The sequence below is a fragment of the Stenella coeruleoalba genome (genome assembly GCF_951394435.1).
Source record: "Stenella coeruleoalba genome assembly, chromosome: 12".
NCBI lineage: Eukaryota > Metazoa > Chordata > Mammalia > Artiodactyla > Delphinidae > Stenella > Stenella coeruleoalba.
The window spans coordinates 38117127-38138461 of record NC_137158.1 but is presented as its reverse complement, the minus strand read 5'-3'; the positions used below and the strand labels follow the sequence as shown (position 1 = coordinate 38138461).

Below are 21335 nucleotides of genomic sequence, written 5' to 3'. Positions count from 1 at the left end.
GAAATACCCGTTGTCGGATGAGTCCTTATACCGAGCTTGTTGAATTCTGCCAAGCAGCCCCTGACACGAACTGAACAATCTTTGTGCCCCAGCTGTTTAAATGCCTTTTCTCGACAGCCCTCTGAAGTTGGTGTTCTTTCACTTCCCAACTCGCAGAGAAGCTGAGGACCAGTGAGGGTCAGTAACTTGGTCAGCGGCAGTAAGCAGTTGATAAACGGTGAAGCCAAGGCCAGAATCCTCGCAATCTGGGTCTAGGCTCGGAGGCCCAACCTTCTCGTGGGAAGATGGCAAAGAGGGCCGATCGCGAGCCGCAGGCACAACAGGCCTGGACTCTGAAAGGTCAGAAGGTTGAGAGGAAGCCAGAGGTTCCGGCCATCCAAACATCCCCTCAGCGCTTCCGCGGCCGCCGGGTGTGTCCCGGGGCCTGGCCGAGCTGCCCCGAAGCCAGCGCGGGCCTGGCATGCGCCCATCAAACTGCCTAGGAGATTAAAAAGTGAAGCCTCTTCTCAAACTCCCTCCCTCCCAAGTCCCTGCCGGGGCCCACACAGCTCGAAGTTTCCGGGTAGGAATAAACCAGCCACACGAGGCCGGATAGAACGAACCCGGCGCAGGCGCGGGTTTCCCCACCCGCGGCCGCGGCCACCGTCTGATCCCCGCGGAAGACCCAAGAGAGAAATCGTGTCGATAAGGAAACTAGAAACTGGGAACTACTGCTCTGGGAACCGAGAGCCCGCCTGCTACGGGCAGCTGGCGTGCGGGGCGAGCTCGGGCGCGGGTTTCCGCTGGGCGGGCTGTGCGCCGAGCCCCGGCGGGGACGCGCGGACACGGGCGCGGCGTGGGCGTGGGCGCGCGCGGCGGGAGCGGGCGCGCGGCCGGGCAAGCCGCTGCCAGCGAGTTCCTCGTTCACGTCGTCTTTATGCTTAAAAAATAAAAATCAGAAAAACCGCTTGGGAGTGGAGTGGTTTACTCTGTGAGTCCGTTTTTCTCCATTACTGCAGCGATGGAGTGAACGTAAACTCCACCCTCCCGGCCCTGCGCCCCCGAATCCGGGGTCCTTGCCTGGGCGCTCCTCGCGGGCGTCCGGGAACCCGTCTACCCAGCACGCCTTCGCAGCGCGATGGTGGTTTTTTGGTACGGAGATATGGGGAGTAGTAAACACAAGTTCACTGAGAATGTCACCGAATTCATAGGAGCTTTTGGTCATTTTGTCTTTATTTATTTTATCTTAAGTCAAGGGATACTAAAACCATAACTACTCATCCTGCGGGCTTCTGGGAGAAGGTGGAGATTAAAATACCAGAAAATTCTGGTAATCCCTGTTCTAATGAGTCAATTAAAAAGAGTTTCTTTACCCACCACCCCCAGGTAGAATCATAGGGAAATCAATGAAGGAATCTGCTCAACGTCTATAGTTCTGTTTGGAAACTCGAAACCAGATCCTCGTTGTTTTCAGTTGCAAATTAGCGTTCGCATTAATTGCCCTAAAAGGCAGCGATCTGCCTTATGCAGAATTTTGTTTTTGAACCAATGTTTGTTTCCATTTTCTTCCCTAGACGCTGCTAACTGATGTGGAACCATTAAAACAAAACAAACAAAAAACCCAGCTGATTTATGTTTTTTCTATTTTAGTTATTGAATCTTGTACTCTTGGCTAATTTCTTTTTTTTTAAGGGGAGGGTTTATTTCAAAATGGATTTTAGAGTTAAAAAGTAACTGAGATGTTAGGCAACTTTGTGGTAAAACCTAAAGTGCACCAGGGATGAAGACTAGAATTTAGTTCCGTTTCTTGCTCCATTACTCACTTGATGTGGCCTCTGACAAGTCCCTTCACTGTCCTGGGCCTCAGGCTCTCTCTCCATCAGTAACAAGGGGATCATCTCCAACATCTACCTGTGGGTGTTACAAGGGTTAGTGAAATATGTGGTGAGTGCTTTGATTCTAGGGTGAATGACCTGTACACATAAAATATGATTATATCTCAGATTCATCTTTGATTCATCTGAATAAATGGGCCTTCCCTTTATTAACTCTCCCTGTTAAAATTTCAATATTGAGTTATTTGATTTTAAAGCTCTGTGTTGGGGCATTCTGTAGCTTAAAACACTCTTTGTAAAAAGCCTTGAGAAGTTACTTGACCCTGTTAAAGGAGAACCTCTATTTGTTCATGGATATCGAACCACTTATCTTTCCAATTACGTCATTCAATGTATTAATTCAACAAATGTTTATTGAAAATGTCCTCTTTCTAGGGACTGCAAGGGAATGCTTACAAAGGACTATCTTGTTTGACTACTGCTCCCAGACACTGTGTTAAACACTTTTTTTTTTTTTAGCATACAGATTCTTTTTTATTTCATACACGTGTGCACGTGTGTGTGTGTGTGTTTTGGACATGAAGGAGGAGGTTATCATAATGATAACAGCAATTGCCGTTTATTGTCCACTTTATGTCAGGTACAGTCCTTGTTCATTTTAAAGATATTATCTCAATTACTTCTAGAAGAAAGTGTAGTGTCTCTTGATGTGAAGCCAGTTCAGACCTGAGTTTGAATCCCACTTCCGCTGCTTATCAGGTATTAGGCCTTGGTCATGTAACTTAACGTCCATGAGCCTTTTTTCTCAATGGAATAATAATTTCTACTTTGTGGAATTTCTGTAAGATTAATGCAATTATATATATATATATATATATATATATAAATTGATTAGCTTATAGTAAATCCCCTAATAAATGGTAAACGTTACTATTCATCTTCAGAATCACCCTATATGACGGGCATTTTTTTTTTAACAACTTTATTGGGGTATAATTGCTCCACAACGGTGTGCCAGTTTCTGCTTTATAACAAAGTGAATCAGTTATACATACACATATGTTCCCATATCTCTTCCCTCTTGCGTCTCCCTCCCTCCCACCCTCCCTATCCCACCTCTCCAGGCGGTCACAAAGCACCAAGCCGATATCCCTGCGCCATGCGGCTGCCTCCCACAAGCTATCTACCTTACGTTTGTTAGTGTATATATGTCCATGCCTCTCTCTCGCCCTGTCACAGCTCACGCTTCTCCCTCCCCATATCCTCAAGTCCATTCTCCAGTAGGTCTGTGTCTTCATTCCTGTCTTATCCCTAGGTTCTTCATGACATTTTTTTTTCTTAAATTCCATATATATGTGTTAGCATACGATATTTGTCTTTTTCTTTCTGACTTACTTCACTCTGTATGACAGACTCTAGGTCTATCCATCTCATTACAAATAGCTCAATTTCGTTTCTTTTTATGGCTGAGTAATATTCCATTGCATATATGTGCCACATCTTCTTTATCCATTCACCTGATGATGGACACTTAGGTTGTTTCCATCTCCGAGCTATTGTAAATAGAGCTGCAATGAACATTTTGGTGTTAAACACTTTATGTGTATTGTTTCACTGGATCCTCGTAATAGATCCTTGAAACGTAGGAACTATCGTTACCCTGTGTATAGAATGCAAGCTGAGGAGTTTGTTTGTAATTCAGTATGCAAGGTACTACCCCACCAGCATAGTCTTGTGAGGTCACTTGCAACAGTAAAGGGCTACCCTTTTGCAACCTCTGATGGAAATTTATGGCCACATTTTTTTATGAAGAAAAGGTTTTGAAACACTGCTTCAGCAGGTATGAAATTCATCTACGTATAGTGTTTAACAACCTTAAACCAGGTCATCCTACAGTTGAGAGGATGGATTAGAGAAAATTTACCTAAAGCAATTTTACATATAGGCAAAATATGATGACCCAGTTGGAATTGGCTAAACATTCAAAAGCACAGCCGTCTGTTTCATCCCTTTCCTCAACACCGCCTCCCCGCCAACAAAAAAAAGAAAGAGAAAAGAAAAGACATCTTCTTAAGTTCTCATGTGGTCACTACCTGGTTTTGAGAAGTTATCTAAAAGATAAAATTGGAGGAGTTTGCATTCCTCACACAGGAAAGGGGTCATACACCCTGATTTAGTGAGGGAAAAGAGAAATATTGTGGATTAAGCCAATGTTGCATGGCCTATTTTCCCTGCTCCTTATTCACATTTCTCATCCCTGGAAATATGGTCCACCAAATGACATCTCACAATGTGGGACAGGAGGAAAAGAAGCAAATTAAGACAGAATATACGGGTTTTTGTATTCTCTCTGTGGCCAGTTAGGCCAGCTGCAACAGATTGCTTAGAAAGTTCACTATTTACACCGTAGTATTATAATCCTACACATTGGCTGCGTGCTGACAATGTGCTAAGTCATCAGCGTGATTAAAGCAAACACCCATATGCTGGGTTGACAGTGTCCTAGTTTACAGTCTCCGACTTACAACACTGACACATATACACATATAACAGAAGCAGATGTGTATATGGACTGCAGCAAGTGCTGAATGACTGAGATAAAGAGGAATTAGTTGTGGTGCTTTCTCTGAATGAGAGAAAAGAAAGTGAGATAGGCAAGTCATATATTCAGAGAGTAGTCTTGGGAGAATTAGAGGAAACTCCTATCTTGCTTACAGTTACTTAGTTGGGAAAGGATTCTTGAGAAGGAACCAGAGATGGGGATTTCAGAGTAACAGAGTCATAATATGTTAGAATTGAAAGAGACTTTAGAAGTCCAAATCCAACTCTTTACTTTATGAACAAAAAAGCTGAGGCCCAGAGCCCTAGAGTGGCTAGTTAGTAGCAGATCTGGACTCTGACACAGATGCCCACCCTCTGATCCTCCAATGTTCTTCCACATCAAAGGGTTTTTCTTGCTACTGTTTGTTTTATTAAGATTTGTTTTACTTTTGGAAAATTTCAAATATGTATGAAAAAAGAGCAAATAGTATAATGAACCCCCCCCCCTCTCTCTATATATATAGCCTACATTTATACCATTCTTATTTCATCTATTCCCTTGTTTTTATGTATTTATTTATTTTTGAAGTATTTTAAAGCAAATCCCAGGATCCATATTGTTTCACCAGTAAGTACTTTGGTATGCAACTCTAAGTGATAAAGACTTTTAAAACACATAACCATGCTATTAGCATACCAAACAAAATGAACAATAAACCTTAATATCATCTAATACCTACTCCTTATTCACATTTCTCTAACAGTATCAACGGTACCTTTTTTACAGTTGGTTTGTTTGAATTGGCCTCTAAATAGGGTCCACACATTGTAAGTTGTTGTTATGGTTCATAAGCCTCTTTTATTCTATAACTGTTCCTCCTCCTTTTCGTTTAATGGCTTTTTAGTGAAACCAACACATTTATCCTCGTAGAATGTGGCACCGTCTGTGGATTTGGCAGATTGCTTCCTTTGTGGTGGTGTTTATCTTGTTCCTCCACCTGTATTTCCTGTGGATTGGTGATTAGACCTAGAAGCTTGATTAGATATAGGTTCGGTGTATTTCAGCAGGTTCAGTGTACTTCAGCAGGAATACTTTATAGTACACTTGCTCTGGCATCATTTCTTGAAGCAGATAATGTCTGGTTATCCTGATTTCAGTGATCAGTGGGTTCAGGGGGTGTCAGCTTAATCTCCCCAACAGCCTTTCACCTAATTGTTTTGGGATCCACTGATGACTGTTGCCTAGAAGATCCAGCATTTCACTGGAGGTTTATAAATGGTGATTTTTCTCTGTCATTTCTCTGCATTTATTAACTGGAATATTTCTTTAAAAACGTTCTCCCATCGCTCTTTTGCTCTCTTGAAGCACTATGGTATAGGAAAAGGCAGGATAAATGCTTCATGCTTTCTCTTTACTTTTTAATTTTCAGAGTAGTGAGTGGGGTATAATAGAGATTACAGAGGTGGAGTAAGTAATTCTGGACAAGGTGATCAGAGAGTATTTCTCAGAAGTAGAATTTGAGCTAGGACTGGAAAAATATCTATGATTTTGACAGGCAAAGAAGGGAGGAGAGTCAGAGCTCCCTGGTCTCAGGGAACTCTGTGATCAAACGGGGGATGTGGTTGATACACTGTTGTGATTAGAGCATAGAGATCATGGGCTGATTGGGGAAGGGCCTGTCTCCCTCAGTAGATTGTGACACTCTTGAAGGAAAGGATCTAGGCCTTCATCTTTGAACTCTAGTGATAAGAAAGTTGCTTGCCACAAACTGAACATTTTCTCAATAAATATTTGACTAAATGAATGAATTAACTTGAACTTTCTTTGAGGGTCGGTTATATTTTTTGCTGTTATAGTAGCTTGTTTTACCTTAATCAAAGAGCAAGAGAACAGACTACTTATCATTTAATTTTAACAAAATGAAGAAAGAAAAGCATATGATCATCTCAATTGATGCAGAAAAAGCATTTGACAAAATCCAACACCTTTCATGATAAAATACTCAATAAACTAGAAATAGAAGGAAACTACCTCAGCTTACTAAATGTCATATATGAAAAGCCCACAGCTAACATACTCAATGGAGAAAGACTGAAAACTTTTCCTCTAAAATCTGGAACAAGACAAGGCTGCCCACTCTTGCCACTTTTATTCAAAACAGTACTGGAAGTCCCAGTCAGAACAATTAGAAAATAAAAAGAAATAAAAAAGCATTCAGATTGGAAAGGAAAATTGAAATTCTCTCTGTTTGCAGACTACATAATCTTAAATGTAGAAAACTCTAGAGATTCCACAAAAAAGCATTAGAACTAATAAACAAATTCAGCAAAGTTGTAGGATACAAAATCACCAGGCAAAATCAGTTGCAGGGACTTCCCTGGTGGTGCAGTGGTTAAGAATCCACCTGCCAATGCAGGGGACACGGGTTCAAGCCCTGGTCTGGGAAGATCCTACATGCCGTGGAGCAACTAAGCCCGTGTGCCACAACTACTGAAGCCCACATGCCTAGAGCCCATGTTCCGCAACAAGAGAAGCCACTGCAATGAGAAGCCCGCGCACCACCATGAGGAGTAGCCCCCGCTCGCCACAACTAGAGAAAGCCCACGTGCAACGACAAAGACCCAACGCAGCCAAAGGAAAAAAAAAAGTCAGTTGCATTTCTCTACACTAACAATGAACAATCTGAAAAGGAAATTAAGAAAATAACCCCATTTACAATAGCATAAAAAAGAATAAAATACCTAGGAATAAACATAAGCAAGAGGGTGAAAGATTTGTATACTGAAAAGTACATGAGGTGGCTGGAAGAAATTAAAGAAGACACAAATAAGTGAAAAGACATGCTGTATTTATGGATTGGAAGGCTTACTATTGTAAAGGTGTCAACACTACCTAAAGCAATCTATAGATCAATGCACTCTGTCAAAATCGCAATGGTGTTTTTTTGCATACCTAAAATAAGTATGTATTTTTGAGGGGCCCTGAATATGAAAAAGAAGAATAAAGGTGAATGTCTCAAAACTTCCTGATTTCAAAACTTATAAAGCTACAGTAATTAAAACACTGTGGTACTGGCATAAAGAGACATATTGACCAGCAGAATACAATAGAGAACCCAGTAATAAAACCTCACATATATGGTCAGATGATTTTTGGCAAGGGTGCCAAGGCCATTCAGTGGGGAAAGGACAGGCTTTGCAACAAATGATGCTGGGGAAACTGGATATCCACATGCAAAAGAATGAAGTTGGGCCTTGACACCAAAACCGTACACAAAATTTAACTCAAAATAGATCAAAGACCTAAATGTAAGAGCTAAAACCATAAAACTCTTAGAAGAAAACATGAGGGAAAAGCTTCATGACATTGGATTTAGCAATGATTTCTTGGATGTGACACTAAAATCCCAGGCAACAATAGAAAAAAATAGATAAATTTGACTACATCAAAATTTAAAACTTCTGTGCATAAAATGATAACAATCAACAGAGTGAAAAGGCAAACCACGGAAATATTTGCGAGAAAATATTTGTAAATTATATATCTGATAACAAGCTGATATCCAGAATATATAAAGAACTCCTACAACTTAACAACAACAAAAGAAATGAACCAATTCAAAAACGGGGCAGAAGACTTGAACAAACATTTCTCCAGAGAAGATATACAAATGGCTCACAAACACGTGAAAAGATGCTCGACATCACTAATCATTAGGGAAATGCAAATCAAAACCACAGTGAGATACCATTTCACATCTATTTGAATGACTACTACTAGGGGGGAAAAAAGGAAAAGGAAGAGAAAAGAAAAGAACAAGTATTGGTGAGGATATACAGAAATTGGAATCCTTGTGCACTGTTGATGGGAATGTAAAATGGTGCAGCCTCTATGGAAAACAGTATGGCATTTCCTCAGAAAACTAAAAATAGAATTACTACATGATCCAGCAATTCTGCTGGTGGGTATGTACCCTCAACATTGAAAACCGGGTACATCCAGTTTCATTAACAGGATTAATCACAATAGCCGAAAGGTGAAAGCAACACAAGTGTCCATGGAAAGCTGAATGAATAAACAAAGGTAGTATATACATACAATGGAATATTGTTCAGCCTTGAAAAGCAAGGAGATTCTGACACAAGCTACAGCATGGTTAAACCTTGAAGACAATATGTTAAGTGAAATAAGCCAGTCGAAACCCCCCCTCCCCTCAAAATACCCGGAATGAGTCCATTTGATTCTACTTATATGAGGTACCTAGAAGAGTCAAATTCATAAAGATGGAGATAGAACGGTTGTTGCCAGGGGCTGGAGAGAGGGAGGAATGGGGAGTTGTTGTTTAACAGGTGTAGAGCTTCAGTTTTTTTTTTTTTTTTTTTGCAGTACGCGGGCCTCTCACTGCTGTGGCCTTTCCCGTTGCGGAGCACAGGCTCCGGACGCGCAGGCTCAGCGGCCATGGCTCACGGGCCAGCCGCTCCGCGGCATGTGGGATCTTCCCAGACCGGGGCACGAACCCGTGTCCCCTGCATCGGCAGGCGGACTCTCAACCACTGCGCCACCAGGGAAGCCCTGAGCTTCAGTTTTTAAGATGAGAAGAGTCCTGGAGATGGGTGGCGATGATGGTTTTACAACAGTGTGAATATATTTAACGCTGCTGACTATGTACTTTAAAATGGTTAAGATGATAAATTTTGCATGTATTTTACTACAATTTAAAAAATTAGGATAAATAAAATTCCTTGCTACTATATACTAAATAATAGGAGAGAGATTAAGAGAACTTAAATATACAATTCAGTGCAATGGTCAACAAAGAATCAATCCTATTAAATACATTTACTTTCAATTACAAATTTTTTAAAATGTTGAACTCATGAAAACAATGAAGGGCTGAGGAAATGTTCCCAATTAGAGGAGACTAAAAATGCATGACAATTAATTGGAGTTGTGTGATCCTGGATTGGATCTCAGAACAGGAAAAAAAAAAAAGAAAAGCAAAGCTATAAATGACATAATTGGAACCATTGGAAACAACATGAGTGGTGGGTTGGATATCAGTATTAAATGTTACATTTGTTGATTTTGGTAAATGTGCTGTGGTTATGTTATGTTAGAGAAAGCCCTTATTCCTGGGAAATATACACTGAGGTATTTATAAATCAAGGGGAATTATGTCTGCAATTACTCTGAAATGATTCAGGGGAAAAATAGAGTGAGCAGATGATAAAGCAAATGGAGCAAAATGCTAACAATGGATGAATCTGGATAAAAGACCTACAGCAGTTCTTTGTACCATTCGTGAAACTTTTCTGTGTGAAATAAAAAATAAGAAACAAAAATCAAATGGTGGTCTCTGGTCTCAATAATCAGCAGAGGTGTAGGTAAGAAAGGAATAGCATTGCTATACAGTGCCGTAGTGTGGCCTTGGCTGGGTGAGTTTAGGGCTCTATAACTTGCATTTTCTCTATCAAGAAATAATTGAGGATTGACTTAAGTACTAAATCTGTACTTTTGTGCCATCCCTTGATACGTGAATTATTTATTGATCCAGAAAATCCTCCGATATGGGAGAAAACCACTAGACTAAATTCTATTGATGTGACTTTTATGATGTAAACATATGCTATAAAATCAAAGGAAAAAAAATCCATCTGGGGACTTCCCTGGTGGCGCAGTGGTTAAGAATCTGCCTGCCAATGCAGGGGACACAGGTTCGATCCCTAGTCTGGGGAGATATGCCGCGGAGCAGCTAAACCCGTGTGCCACAATTAAGCCTGAAATCTAGAGCCTGCGAGCCACAACTACTGAAGCCTGCACACCTAGAGCCGGTGCTCCACAACAAGAGAAGCCACCGCAATGAGAAGCCCACGCGCCTCAACGAAGAGTAGACCCCGCTCGCCGCAACTAGAGAAAGCCCGCGCGCAGCAACGAAGACCCAACACAGCCAAAAATAAATAAATAAATAAATTTAAAAATAGAAAAAAAAATCCCCCAAACAAAAGAACCCCATCAGCTCTGTGGCTTGTATTAGTCAGAGCTTGGGCTTGAAGTGACAGCAATGCAGCTCAAACTTGCTTTATTCATCAGAAATTTATTGAGTGCCCACAATGTCCCAGTCTTTTTTTTATTGGTATTAGAGATGTAACAGAAAACAGGCTAAAAGCCCTGCCTTTTGAATCCTCCATTTTGGTGATCGAAAACAAACTAACAGACATTAGGTGAAGAAAAGCAGGGAGTGATCTCTGGGCTCATACAGCCATTTCTGTGTAATAAGCCACCGCACAGATCTCAGTGACATGTGAAGGCAGGCACTGATTTAGCTCACACTCTGGGTGGCTGGACCAGCTCTGCTGATCTCAACTGAGCGTGCTCAGGCATCAGCAGACTGGCCGAGGGAGGCTGCAGTGCAGAGCCGGATCCACGCCTGCTTCTCTGACAGGTGAGCTGAGGCAGGTTCTCCTGGTGATGGCAAGGGCAATGAGAGCCCTTGTGGGTCATGTGTACTCCAGTGCCGTTGGCCAAAGTCAGTCCCCTGACCAAGATCAAAGTCAGGAGTGGGAAAATACGCTCTCCCCATGGAAGTGAGGGAAACTGCAGAGTCTCAGAGCCAAAGTGGTGGATACAGGGAGGGGTGAAAATTGGGGCCAATTATGCAATCTGTCACGCTGGGAAGTTCACAGGGTCAGGCCAGCTGGAGTCACCTCTTTATTTCCTTTTCTTTCTCTGTCTCTCCCTCTCACGGCCACTAGTCTCTGCTGCTTTTTGTGTGTTCTCGGCCACATTTTCTCCTGTGGTCCCCAGGATCCAAACATGGCAGTATCCAATAAAAGAAAGGTGACACTTGCTCTTTTGTTTTTTTTATCTCAGAAATCTCAAAGAAGGACTTATTTTTTTGGGTCCTTGCCTGGGTTAGGGTTAAATGTCTGGTTGATAGTCTAATATTGTAGTCAAGGGACTGGAGTGCCCTGATTGCCAAGGCCTGGACCTCGTGTCACCTCTGCAGTGGGCGCTGTAGTTGGCAGGTGTACCAAAACCCTATAGGAATACTGGGTGGCAGGGGATTATGTTTTTCAACAGAAAGAAGACTACTGGGTAGACAAATAAAGGTGGCTGTCTGATAAACACCCAGGATTTTGGAACTTGTTCATGTAACATCGAGTGTTTTTCTCAACAAGGAAGTTAGGTGGTCTTTGGCTATTTTGTTGATGTTTGGGGGGAATGTTACCTGTCAAATCGCTCATTTAGAATAAGCTCTGACTACTGGCATAAAGATGTTTCAGATGGGCTTAGTTCCTACTAACATTTTATTCATTAGACTTCTCAATAGGCAAAATATTAAGCTAGAAAAAATTATGGAAACTGCCCATTTTGAACCTGATAGCAAATATTTCCTTCCTAAGTAGAAGTCGACCAGACATCGGCTTTCAGCACGAACACATGCTCTCAGTGGCTCACCCAGAGCCTTGCCTTGGCTCCTGTGTCCACCCGTAGGAGCTGGCTCAACCCCAACTGGCCTTAGCGGATCACGGAGGTTTCATTTTTCTTACTTGTGAATGGCTTCGGGATGGGCCCACGAGCGAGTTCTCCACAAGGAGATGGGAAGGAGTTTCTGAAAGAGGTATCTTAGCTCTTAAAAAGAGACACACACCTCTGGACATTGGTGTCTGAGGATGTGATGCTGTAACTGTCTTGTGATTATGAGAAGACGTAGCTGGCACCCTGAAGATGAGGTGGGAGGATGGAAAGACCCTGGGTGCAGGACTTTGCTGCTAAACCACTGAATTAATAAGCTCTGGTACTGGTCTCCCTCTGGACTTTGGTTATGTAAGAAAATAAGTGCCCTGAGAGTTTAGGGCATCTCTGGGTGTTTGGTGACTCACAGATAAAGGCATCCAATGGAAGCAAAGAGTTACTTATTTTATCTGGAGGCTCTTTCTCACTTGGATTTGAATATTTAACAGGAGATGAACTCAGATACTACCAAACTTGCACTCACCCTTCACTCTAAAGTAGACTCATATAAAGCTACATTCCTTTTACCACGACAGGTGTAGAGCTATGTTAAGAATGCGTGTAACATAGGAGTCTTAGGTACAATAATAATTCTGACTACTTATTTGTTCTACTACTTATTTTGCCAAAACTATCTTGTCCTACCTTTTGCTCTCTCTTTTTTTTTTTTTTATGATTTCACATGTCTGTTTTATAACCCTAATTTGAGCACAGTTGCATGAGGGGAAAATATTTAACTTATTCAGAGGCTCTCTCTCTTTTTTTCTCTCTCTCTCCTAAGAGAAAAAGCACTGAAGGAGGAATTGTTCCCCCCTTCCTCTCCCATCCCTCATCAATCTAAAGTTGAGGGAGGAAAGGGTTAGTGCTGGTAGGATGAAGTAATCTAACTCAAAAAAGTGAGAGAGTCAGTGGATTTCAGTCTTTTTTACTGCGGTGCTTTAGTTCTCTTCCAGGACCCAGCTTTCAGCTCCTTGGCCTCTTGACGAGGCAGGAAATTCTTTCAGGAGACTGAGCTTCCAGAATCACATTCTCCCTTCCCTGCTGTCTGCGCTGCTGTTAATGGGCCCTGGCTGCTGGCATCCTCTCAAGAGGGACGTTCAGCTTAGCCCTGCCCTACGACCCCTCTTAGAATGTCACAGGGTTGGCTCTGTCGCATTTCTCCCTGGGATAAGCAAAGCTGTTGGATTTTTAGTCTTGCCTTATTACTTGTCTCAGCTACACCTTTCGGCTTTAAAAACTAATTAAAAAAGTTTTTCTTCTTCTCCTCATCTGTTTCAATATTGATGAAAACCCAATAAAGAGGGAGCCCTGGTGAAGTGCTGTGTTGACTTACTCGTTGTTTTCAAAGGACACATGGTTTGTATTTAAAATCAAGAAAGTGAATTTCCTTTAACTCAAAAATAAGGCAGTTACCTTCTTTGTATGCCTGTGGCAATAAAGAATTAAAAAAAAATTTTTTTATTAAGACAATTTTTAGAGCAGTTTTAGGTACACGGCAAAATTGAGGGGAAGATACAGAGATTTCCCATATACTCCCCCGCAAATATGCATAGCCCCTCCCGTTATCAAAATCGCCCACCAGAGTGGTGCATTTGTTGCAATTGATGAAGCTGCGTACACACATCATTATTATCCCAAATCCATAGTGTACATTAGGGTTCATTCTTGGTGTTGTACATTCTGTGGGTTTGAACAAATGTATGATACGTGTTCATAATTATAATATCATACAGAGTAGTTTCACTGCCCTAAAAATCCTCTTGACTTTCATCCCTCCCCCACCCCAACCCCTGGCAACCACTGGTCTTTTTACTGTCTCCATAGTTTTGCTTTTTTCAGAATGTCACATAGATGGAATCATATAGTAGGTAGCCTTTTCAGATTGGCTTCTTTCACTTAGTGATATGAATGTAAGTTTCCTCCATGTCTTTTCCAGGCTTGATAGCTGATCTCTCTCTTTTTTTTTAAATTGAAGTATAGTTGATTTACCATGTTGTATTAGTTTCAGGTGTACAGCAAAGTGATTCATACACACACACACACACACACACACACACACACACACACACATATATATACACATTTTCAGATTGTTTTCCATTTTAGGTTATTTTTTATTCTATTTTTGTTTGTATTTTTTTTTTATATTTTATTCTATTTTATTACAAAAAATATTTTTGACTGCGCTGCGTGGCATGTAGGGTCTTCGCTCCCCGACCAGGGATCGAGCCTGTGCCCCCTGCAGTGGAAGCATGCAGCCTTAACCACTGGGCTGCCAGGGAAGTTCCTCCATTATCGTTTATTATAAGATATTGAACATAGCTCCCTGTGCTGTAGAGTAGGTCCTCGTTGTTTATTTTATATATATAGTAGTTTGTATTTGTTTATCCCGAACTCCTAATTTATCCCTTTCTCCCTTCCCCTTTGGTAATCACAGGTTTGTTTTCTATGTCTGAATAGCTCATTTCTTTTTAGTGGTTAATGATATTCCATTGTCTGGATGCACCACAGTTTATCCATTCACCTATTGAAGGATATCTTGGCTCCTTCCAAATTTTGGCAATTATGAATCAATAAATTAATAAAGCTGCTATAAACATCTATGTGTAGGTTTTCATGGACAGAAGTAAATACCAAGGAGCATGAGTGCTAGGTTGTATGGTAAGAGTATGTTTAGTTTTTGTAAGAAAGCAAGAAGGAATTTTATGTTCCACTGATCAGTTAATTTCTAAGCAAGGAGTAGGCATTGCCCTCAAAAGGATGAAAAGAAGGTTAACAAAGGAGGTGGGAGGGAATCTTCTTCTGATATGAACAACTTTTCTTCCCTAGGCATAAGGCAGCTACTGTCCATCCACACCTCCAAGGGAAGCAGGAGGGAGTGAGGTGTTTGGAGGAGATGGCGGCTTTGGGTTTCTCTGACTCTGAAGTCATCCCCTCAGCGTACCAGGCAGGGTTGGATCCAGAGAAGCTGATGCACTAGGTCTGATGCAGAATAATGGCTTTATTATAGGGAATTGACTTTGTCTACGTGAGGTTGTTGCCTCTGTGTCTGGTACTGGAGCCTGAAGTCAGCAGCTCGGGCAGTTGAAAAGGAATGATGGATCTGGAGCAAGGACAAGTTGGAACCAACAAAGATGGCCTGGAGACTGTAGGTTTCTCACCACCTCCAACCTTTCAGCTTTGATGATGGGGGAAACCCGCAGGAGAAGCTGCTGCCCTTTGTCTCAGAGCTCAACATGCACCTGGCCTGGGAGGAAAGGGGCTGAAGGAGGAGACCTGCTGGAGGAGCTGCAGGACTGGCTGCTGTTCACATCTGCATCCCAAACCTTGGGCAAAATAACTCTCATGGCTCCAGCTACCCGGGAAATATACAGGGAGGGAATTCTGGGAAATGTACTTCCATCGTAGCTAAGTTTAAAATGGTGCAAATGCCCCACACTATTGCACAGCTGCACAGACAGACACAGGAGGAAAACCTTTGCAGCATCGTAATAGTGAACAATAGGGAACATCCTCACTGCCCATCAGTGGGAAATGGGCCCATGAAGCAGACCATAATTATAATTATCTTTGCATATGAGATCTGGTAATGAACCAGATCTCATATGCAAAACAAACATGGACAGATCTTAGAAACACAACATTAAGAAGAAAAATAGCAAGTTGCAGAATGACGTGGATAATGTGATACCATTTGTATAAATTCAAAAAGCAGAGAAAACACCATATATTGTTTATTGAAAAAAAATAGAAGAAAGGCTGCATACATCCCAAACTCAAAGGAACATCTGTGTCTGGGGAAGTGAGTGGGTTTAGAAATAGTGCGAGATTTAGAAATATTTTTAACATTCTCTTTTTTCCTTCTTTCCAAAAGGAAGACCATATAGATACATTATTTTTTCAATGTACTGAAATATAGATTTTCAAAATTTAGTTACATTATGTTTATAATTGAAAAGCGCTCTAGATGATTCCTATGTGTCTAACACTCATTATGAGAACACAGTTATATCCTCCTCTTTGCTGACAGGTGAAGAAAGGTGACGAATACAAGGGGACAGAGGCAGGCTCACATCTGGAGGTGGGGGCAGGGATGGAATATGTCCCTTCCCTCCATCTCCCCTTGCCAGGAGGGCTTCTAGCGAACACAGGGGAGCCAGGGGTTAAAGCCAAATATTGCATCGTCCTCACTAATATTCAAGGATTAAATCATTATAGCCAATAGTCTTGGGTTGTTTGTTTGCATGTTAGGTCATTTGTTTGTTTCAGGTGTGTTGCTGAAAACACTTCCCTTGTACGAATGAGTGAAAAGCACAGAGAAGGAAAAGGTAAATCGTCTCACAACATGCCACTGAATTTACCACCCACTTTGCTAAAACTATTGTCACTAATTTGAAGACACGTCTAGGAATTCTATTGGTGGTTATTTTTTGTGTGTTGTTGTATTTATTCAAGAAGCACCTGGATCCTGAAGGAGACAGGTCAGGATTTCTTCTCTCAGTCAACCAGCGAGCACACGGAGGGGAAAGCAAAGCATTTGGCATTAGGTGACATCTCTTTCTGAAAGCCAAAGGAGGGGGCGTTTTTAGGTTAGGAACCTACTCATTTCCTCCTGTAAGGAGCTTTCCCCTGATCACCTCGGCCAGAAGTGCTTTCTCCGTTTTTTGAACTCCTAGGGGCACGTTACTATCTCTCCCGTGGCACTGACTACTTGAATTGTAGTTCTTTGTGGAGCTGTCAGCTCTGCTACAGGATTAGAACTCCCTACCTCTGGAATTTGCCATTTATCATCACATCCCCCAGGGCGCAGGAGTATCGAGTGCTTCTGTTTAATAAATGGTTAGGAAAAATACTTGTACAAAGAATGAAAGAATCAAGACATTGATTTTTGGTTCTTTAAAAAGAATGTTTTCAGAGGCTTTGCTGGCTACTTAGCAAATGAAGAAAACAGCTAAAAGGCAACAGATTTGGATGATGAACACTTGGTGCGAGTGTGCTCTAGCGGCACGGATTCATTAAGATGTTATTTCATGTCACCAGTAAGTTCATTAATACGGAAACTAAGTAAATTCATACATTTTTAGAGGTGACGTTATTTTCCAATTATCTTCTTTACAATATTAATACTGCTCTGTAAAACTGCATCATGATCTCCTTATATCAGTGTTTCTTCTAATTCAATCCTTATTTCCTCACTCTCTAGACTGTTATAATCTAGTAGCCGTTAAAAAAAAAAATCACCTGGGGGTTTGTTTTCTTTCAAAAAGGATGTAGGCATCCCTTGTCTGTTCTGCACGTCACTGATGCACGCTTTCGTTCCAGGCAATAAGGATCTTCACTTTTTTCCCCCCCATGCTTACTTTGTGGGTTTTTTTTTTTGACAAAGGCAGTAAATGTTAACTTGTGATCAGTTATGATTTCTCCTCCTGATAGCAACAGGCATTAAGAGGCTGCTTCTGGGAAAATATCACTGTATCCTGCAGAGGGAAGTCTGTGGTCTCTTTCTTTCTTTCTCTCTTCTACTCCTCCCCACCCCCGAGACAACACTTAGGATTCTGAGCCTCTCACTCAATGTCGTCACCTTTCCACCACGCCTTCTACCATTCCCAAACTGATTAGGTTCCAGTTGGTTTAAGATATATTATAGGGCTTCAACTATGTGTGAAGGGTTGTGTTAGGTCAAGTACAAAAATGAATAAGAGCAAATTCATGTCTACAAGGAGAAAATAGTTATCCCTGTAAATATTCCTTGCATGGAAATTTTTTTTTTTTGGCGGTAAGCGGGCCTCTCACTGCTGTGGCCTCTCCCGTTGCGGAGCACAGGCTCCGGACGCGCAGGCTCAGCGGCCATGGCTCACGGGCCCAGCCGCTCCGCGGCATGTGGGATCTTCCCGGACCGAGGCACGAACCCGTGTCCCCTGCATCGGCAGGCGGACTCTCAACCACTGCGCCAGCAGGGAAGCCCTGCATGGAAAATTTTATGGAGAAATCTATTCCGGGGCAAGGGTCTTCAAATATCTCTGCTCTTGTACCATCTGAAAAGAATAAAACAAAATAAAAAACGATGCAACTCTGCACATTTTAAAGTCGGTGTTAAAACTTTTCATCATGAGGTTAAATCATTGCAAAGATGGAGTTTTATGTTTGTGTCCATGGCTGCGGGCTTCAGTTTTCCTTGAGGGGACTGACTGCCCCAGTCCTGTTGGAAGACTGTGCTTCTTCTTGATCAGGGCTGGAATTTTTATTTTTTCCCCTCTGGGTTCCTCGTACTTGCTTGCTCAAAATACTGCTTTGTTCTCAGAGTCAGATGTGGCTGAGAAGAGTGAAGACTGGACTGGGATTCGTTATCTCCAGATTGGGGATAATATCAATAGCACCTGCTTGAGCACCGCGAAGATTTAGTGAAAAGGCAGACTTCGACAGAGTGCTTAGCACAATGACTGGCACCTGGTAAGTACTGACTCTAAATTGCTTCCAAGTCCTCTGTCCCTCACGCTGTCTCTCATATTCCCAATCTTCAAGGCCTCTGTTCATCATAATAGGTTCTTATCTGGTCGTCCACCACCAGTGCCTCAGGGTGAAAACAGTCCACGTGCTCTATAAAGTCTAAAGTCTTTAATAATGGGGTTCGAGTTTTTCGTGGTCTGGCTCCAGCTCCATTTCTTATTTCATCTCCCATCTCATCTCCCCAACCCCCCCTGGTTCCAGCTGCCTGGAACTGCCTTCACTGAAGCATACAGGCAGTCATGTTCCTTCAACGAGCTGGTGCTGAATACCAATGATGCACAGGTGTGGCAGCACGTGCTGGGAATGCAAAGGTGAAAAAGCACGTCCCAGGCTCTAGTAGTTAGCATTCTCGCTGCGGAGAGACATCAGTAAGGAGGTAACTCTGAGCCGTAGGAGACGCTATGGAGGCACCGGAGTGGCGTCAGAAGCCCGAGGGGAGTCACCGAAGAGCAGACGTGTGAGTTATGCCCTGCGTTCACCGTGTTCTTTCTGGCCTTCATTTCTTTGCTCACGCTGTTCCTTTAACTTCGAATAGTCTTTCCTCTTCCTGCGCCTTAAAGAAAGCTCACTCAGTTTTAAGAGCTAGCTCAGCTCCTCATGCTGCTGTGAATCAAGCCCCGCGGCTCAAGGCGCTGCTGTGGTTCCCTCTTTTCACCACCGGTACAGGACTAATACGGTTGTAAACGCCTTGAAGGCAGGAGCTACGTCTTTGTAGGCACTTTACTCACAATAGTTCCTCCACGAATTTTTTTTTCTGAATGAGTAGTAGGCATTCCTTACTGCCTACCTCCTCCATATCTAATACCATTTTTCTGAGGTAGGCAGTGAGGGAAAAGTCAACCTCAGTTATTTGTTAGATACCAGATATGCTGGAGAGAGAGATTGGTGTAGCCTTTGCTGACTCAGCCAGGGCGAAGGGGGTCGTGAGGAAACAGGACTCTGCTCTCCCAGGTACCTGCCTCAGGCCAAAAAGAGCTGCCTCTGGGGGTTCCAGTTGTCCTTCCATTTGTTGAAGGCCATTTCCCTTTCATATAGAATGTCATTGAAGGCTGCAAGTAAATTTATTCATAGGCCACATCTGTGTCTTTTATTTTTTATTTTTTTTTGCGGTACGCGGGCCTCTCACTGCTGTGGCCTCTCTCGTTGCGCAGCACAGGCTCCGGACGCGCAGGCTCAGCGGCCATGGCTCACGGGCCCAGCCGCTCCGCGGCATGTGGGATCTTCCCGGACCGGGGCACACCCCCCTGTCCCCTGCATCGGCAGGCGGACTCTCAACCACTGCCACCAGGGAAGCCCAACATCTGTGTCTTTAAGGATACCATCAGAAGGTAACTTAAAAATATCTATGTATTTATATATCTCCTATTTCCTATACAACATACATGAATAAGCAAATGTAAATATTAATAGAAGTTAACTGTTGCATTTACACAGTGTGATACAGACCAACTAGCCAAAGTAAAACGGGAAAATCACTTTCAATGATTTCTCTTTAATTTTGAGCTTATTTATGCTCCTAGGTAAACAAAGATATTCAACTTACTCTTCCATTTCCCTTGTATTACATTGTGTTTTATCCACCTGTCCTAAAATAAATCCCTGTATTTATATCTACATCTGAAGTTTTCTGTTACTTGAGGATTGAAAGGGGTTAGGAAGAGGGGATGATCGTTTATTCACAGTTGATGAGTGACATATTTTCCGAGATGAACTCAGTTCAGGTGGGTTCAGTTGCAGAGGTGACACTGGGACGGACCATTTGCCATCAGGACACATGGCACTCTCTTCACGGCTCCTGGCCAGGGCAGTGTCTCTTGCTTATGCTGTGCTATACTTCTCCTCTCCGTGGATGTCCTGTCTCTGTTCTTGGCTGGGTCATCTCCCCCTGGAGTCAGCTTAGGTTACCTTTCCTGTCCCTCCATTTACTTTGCCAGCAATCAGGTTTTTGAAAAATTATTATTTTTTAAGTACAATTGATTTACAATGTTGTGTTAATTTCTGCTGTACAGTAAAGTGATTCAGTTTTACATATATATACATTCTTTTTCATATTCTTTTCCATTATGGTTTATGGATATTGAATATGGTTCCCTGTGCTAGACGGTAGGGCCTTGTTGTTTATCCATTCTATATATAATAGCTTGCATCTGCTAATCCCAAACTCCCAATCCATCCTTCCCTCACCAACAACACCTCCCCCCTACCCCCCGACCCCGGCCCCCTTGTCAACCACAAGTCTGTTCCCCATGTCTGTGAGTCTGTTTCTGTTTCGGATCAATTTCTTTTAATCATCGTTATCTTCCCTCTTTTTCTTTCTGTCCCTGTTGCCACAGCCTTTGTTTGGGTCCTAACCATTTTTGGGTGGACTTCTGCAATAGCTTCAGAGTGTCGTCCCTCTCTCTCTTCAATTTTCCCTTTCTGCATTTATCATCCTTTTCTAATGCTGGAGTGGTTTGCTTAAAAAATATATATATATAGTAATGTCTCTCTGTCACTTGCAGTCCTCTGATAGCTCTTGATTCTCACCAGGATAAAGACCTGTATCGTCTGGTTCACGTCCGTTTCTCCAGGGCCAGCCGTACTAGGTGACTTTTAGTTCCCAGCTGTGTTCTCTCGTACCTCTGTGCCCTTGTGCACATTTGTGGTTCCCTTCTTGGACGGTCCCTTCTCTTATTGCCTGTGTCTGGCTAAGACTGATTCTTTAAGAGTAACTCTAAGGGTCACTTAGATTTGCTCTGAAATGAATGACTTCATGAATGAAATGTTTGGATAAATTAAAGGAAAATATCTTAGAACTTGGGGAAGAAAATCCTTCTGGAGCCCTCCCTGAATAGTCTGTTTCCTTTAACACAGACAAATGAGACGGCTGGCCCCTCACTCCCAGGTTAAATTAGGTGCCCCTCAAGTTTCACATCTGTCTCGTTCATCGGCCTATGAGAGTGAGGTTTGTAGTATCT

The 21335-nt window shown here is 42.4% G+C and overlaps 1 pseudogene across 1 annotated transcript in view; it reads right to left on the bottom strand.

Annotated features, from left to right (window-relative positions):
• Positions 1 to 478: 478 nt before the first annotated feature.
• The window catches only part of LOC307195472 (large ribosomal subunit protein eL6-like), a 76028-nt pseudogene continuing 55171 nt past the window's right edge, over positions 479 to 21335 (bottom strand). Inside the window, exon 2 of the transcript in view lies at positions 479 to 919. The product of the transcript in view is annotated as a large ribosomal subunit protein eL6-like (transcript). The remainder of the gene's footprint in view (positions 920 to 21335) is intronic.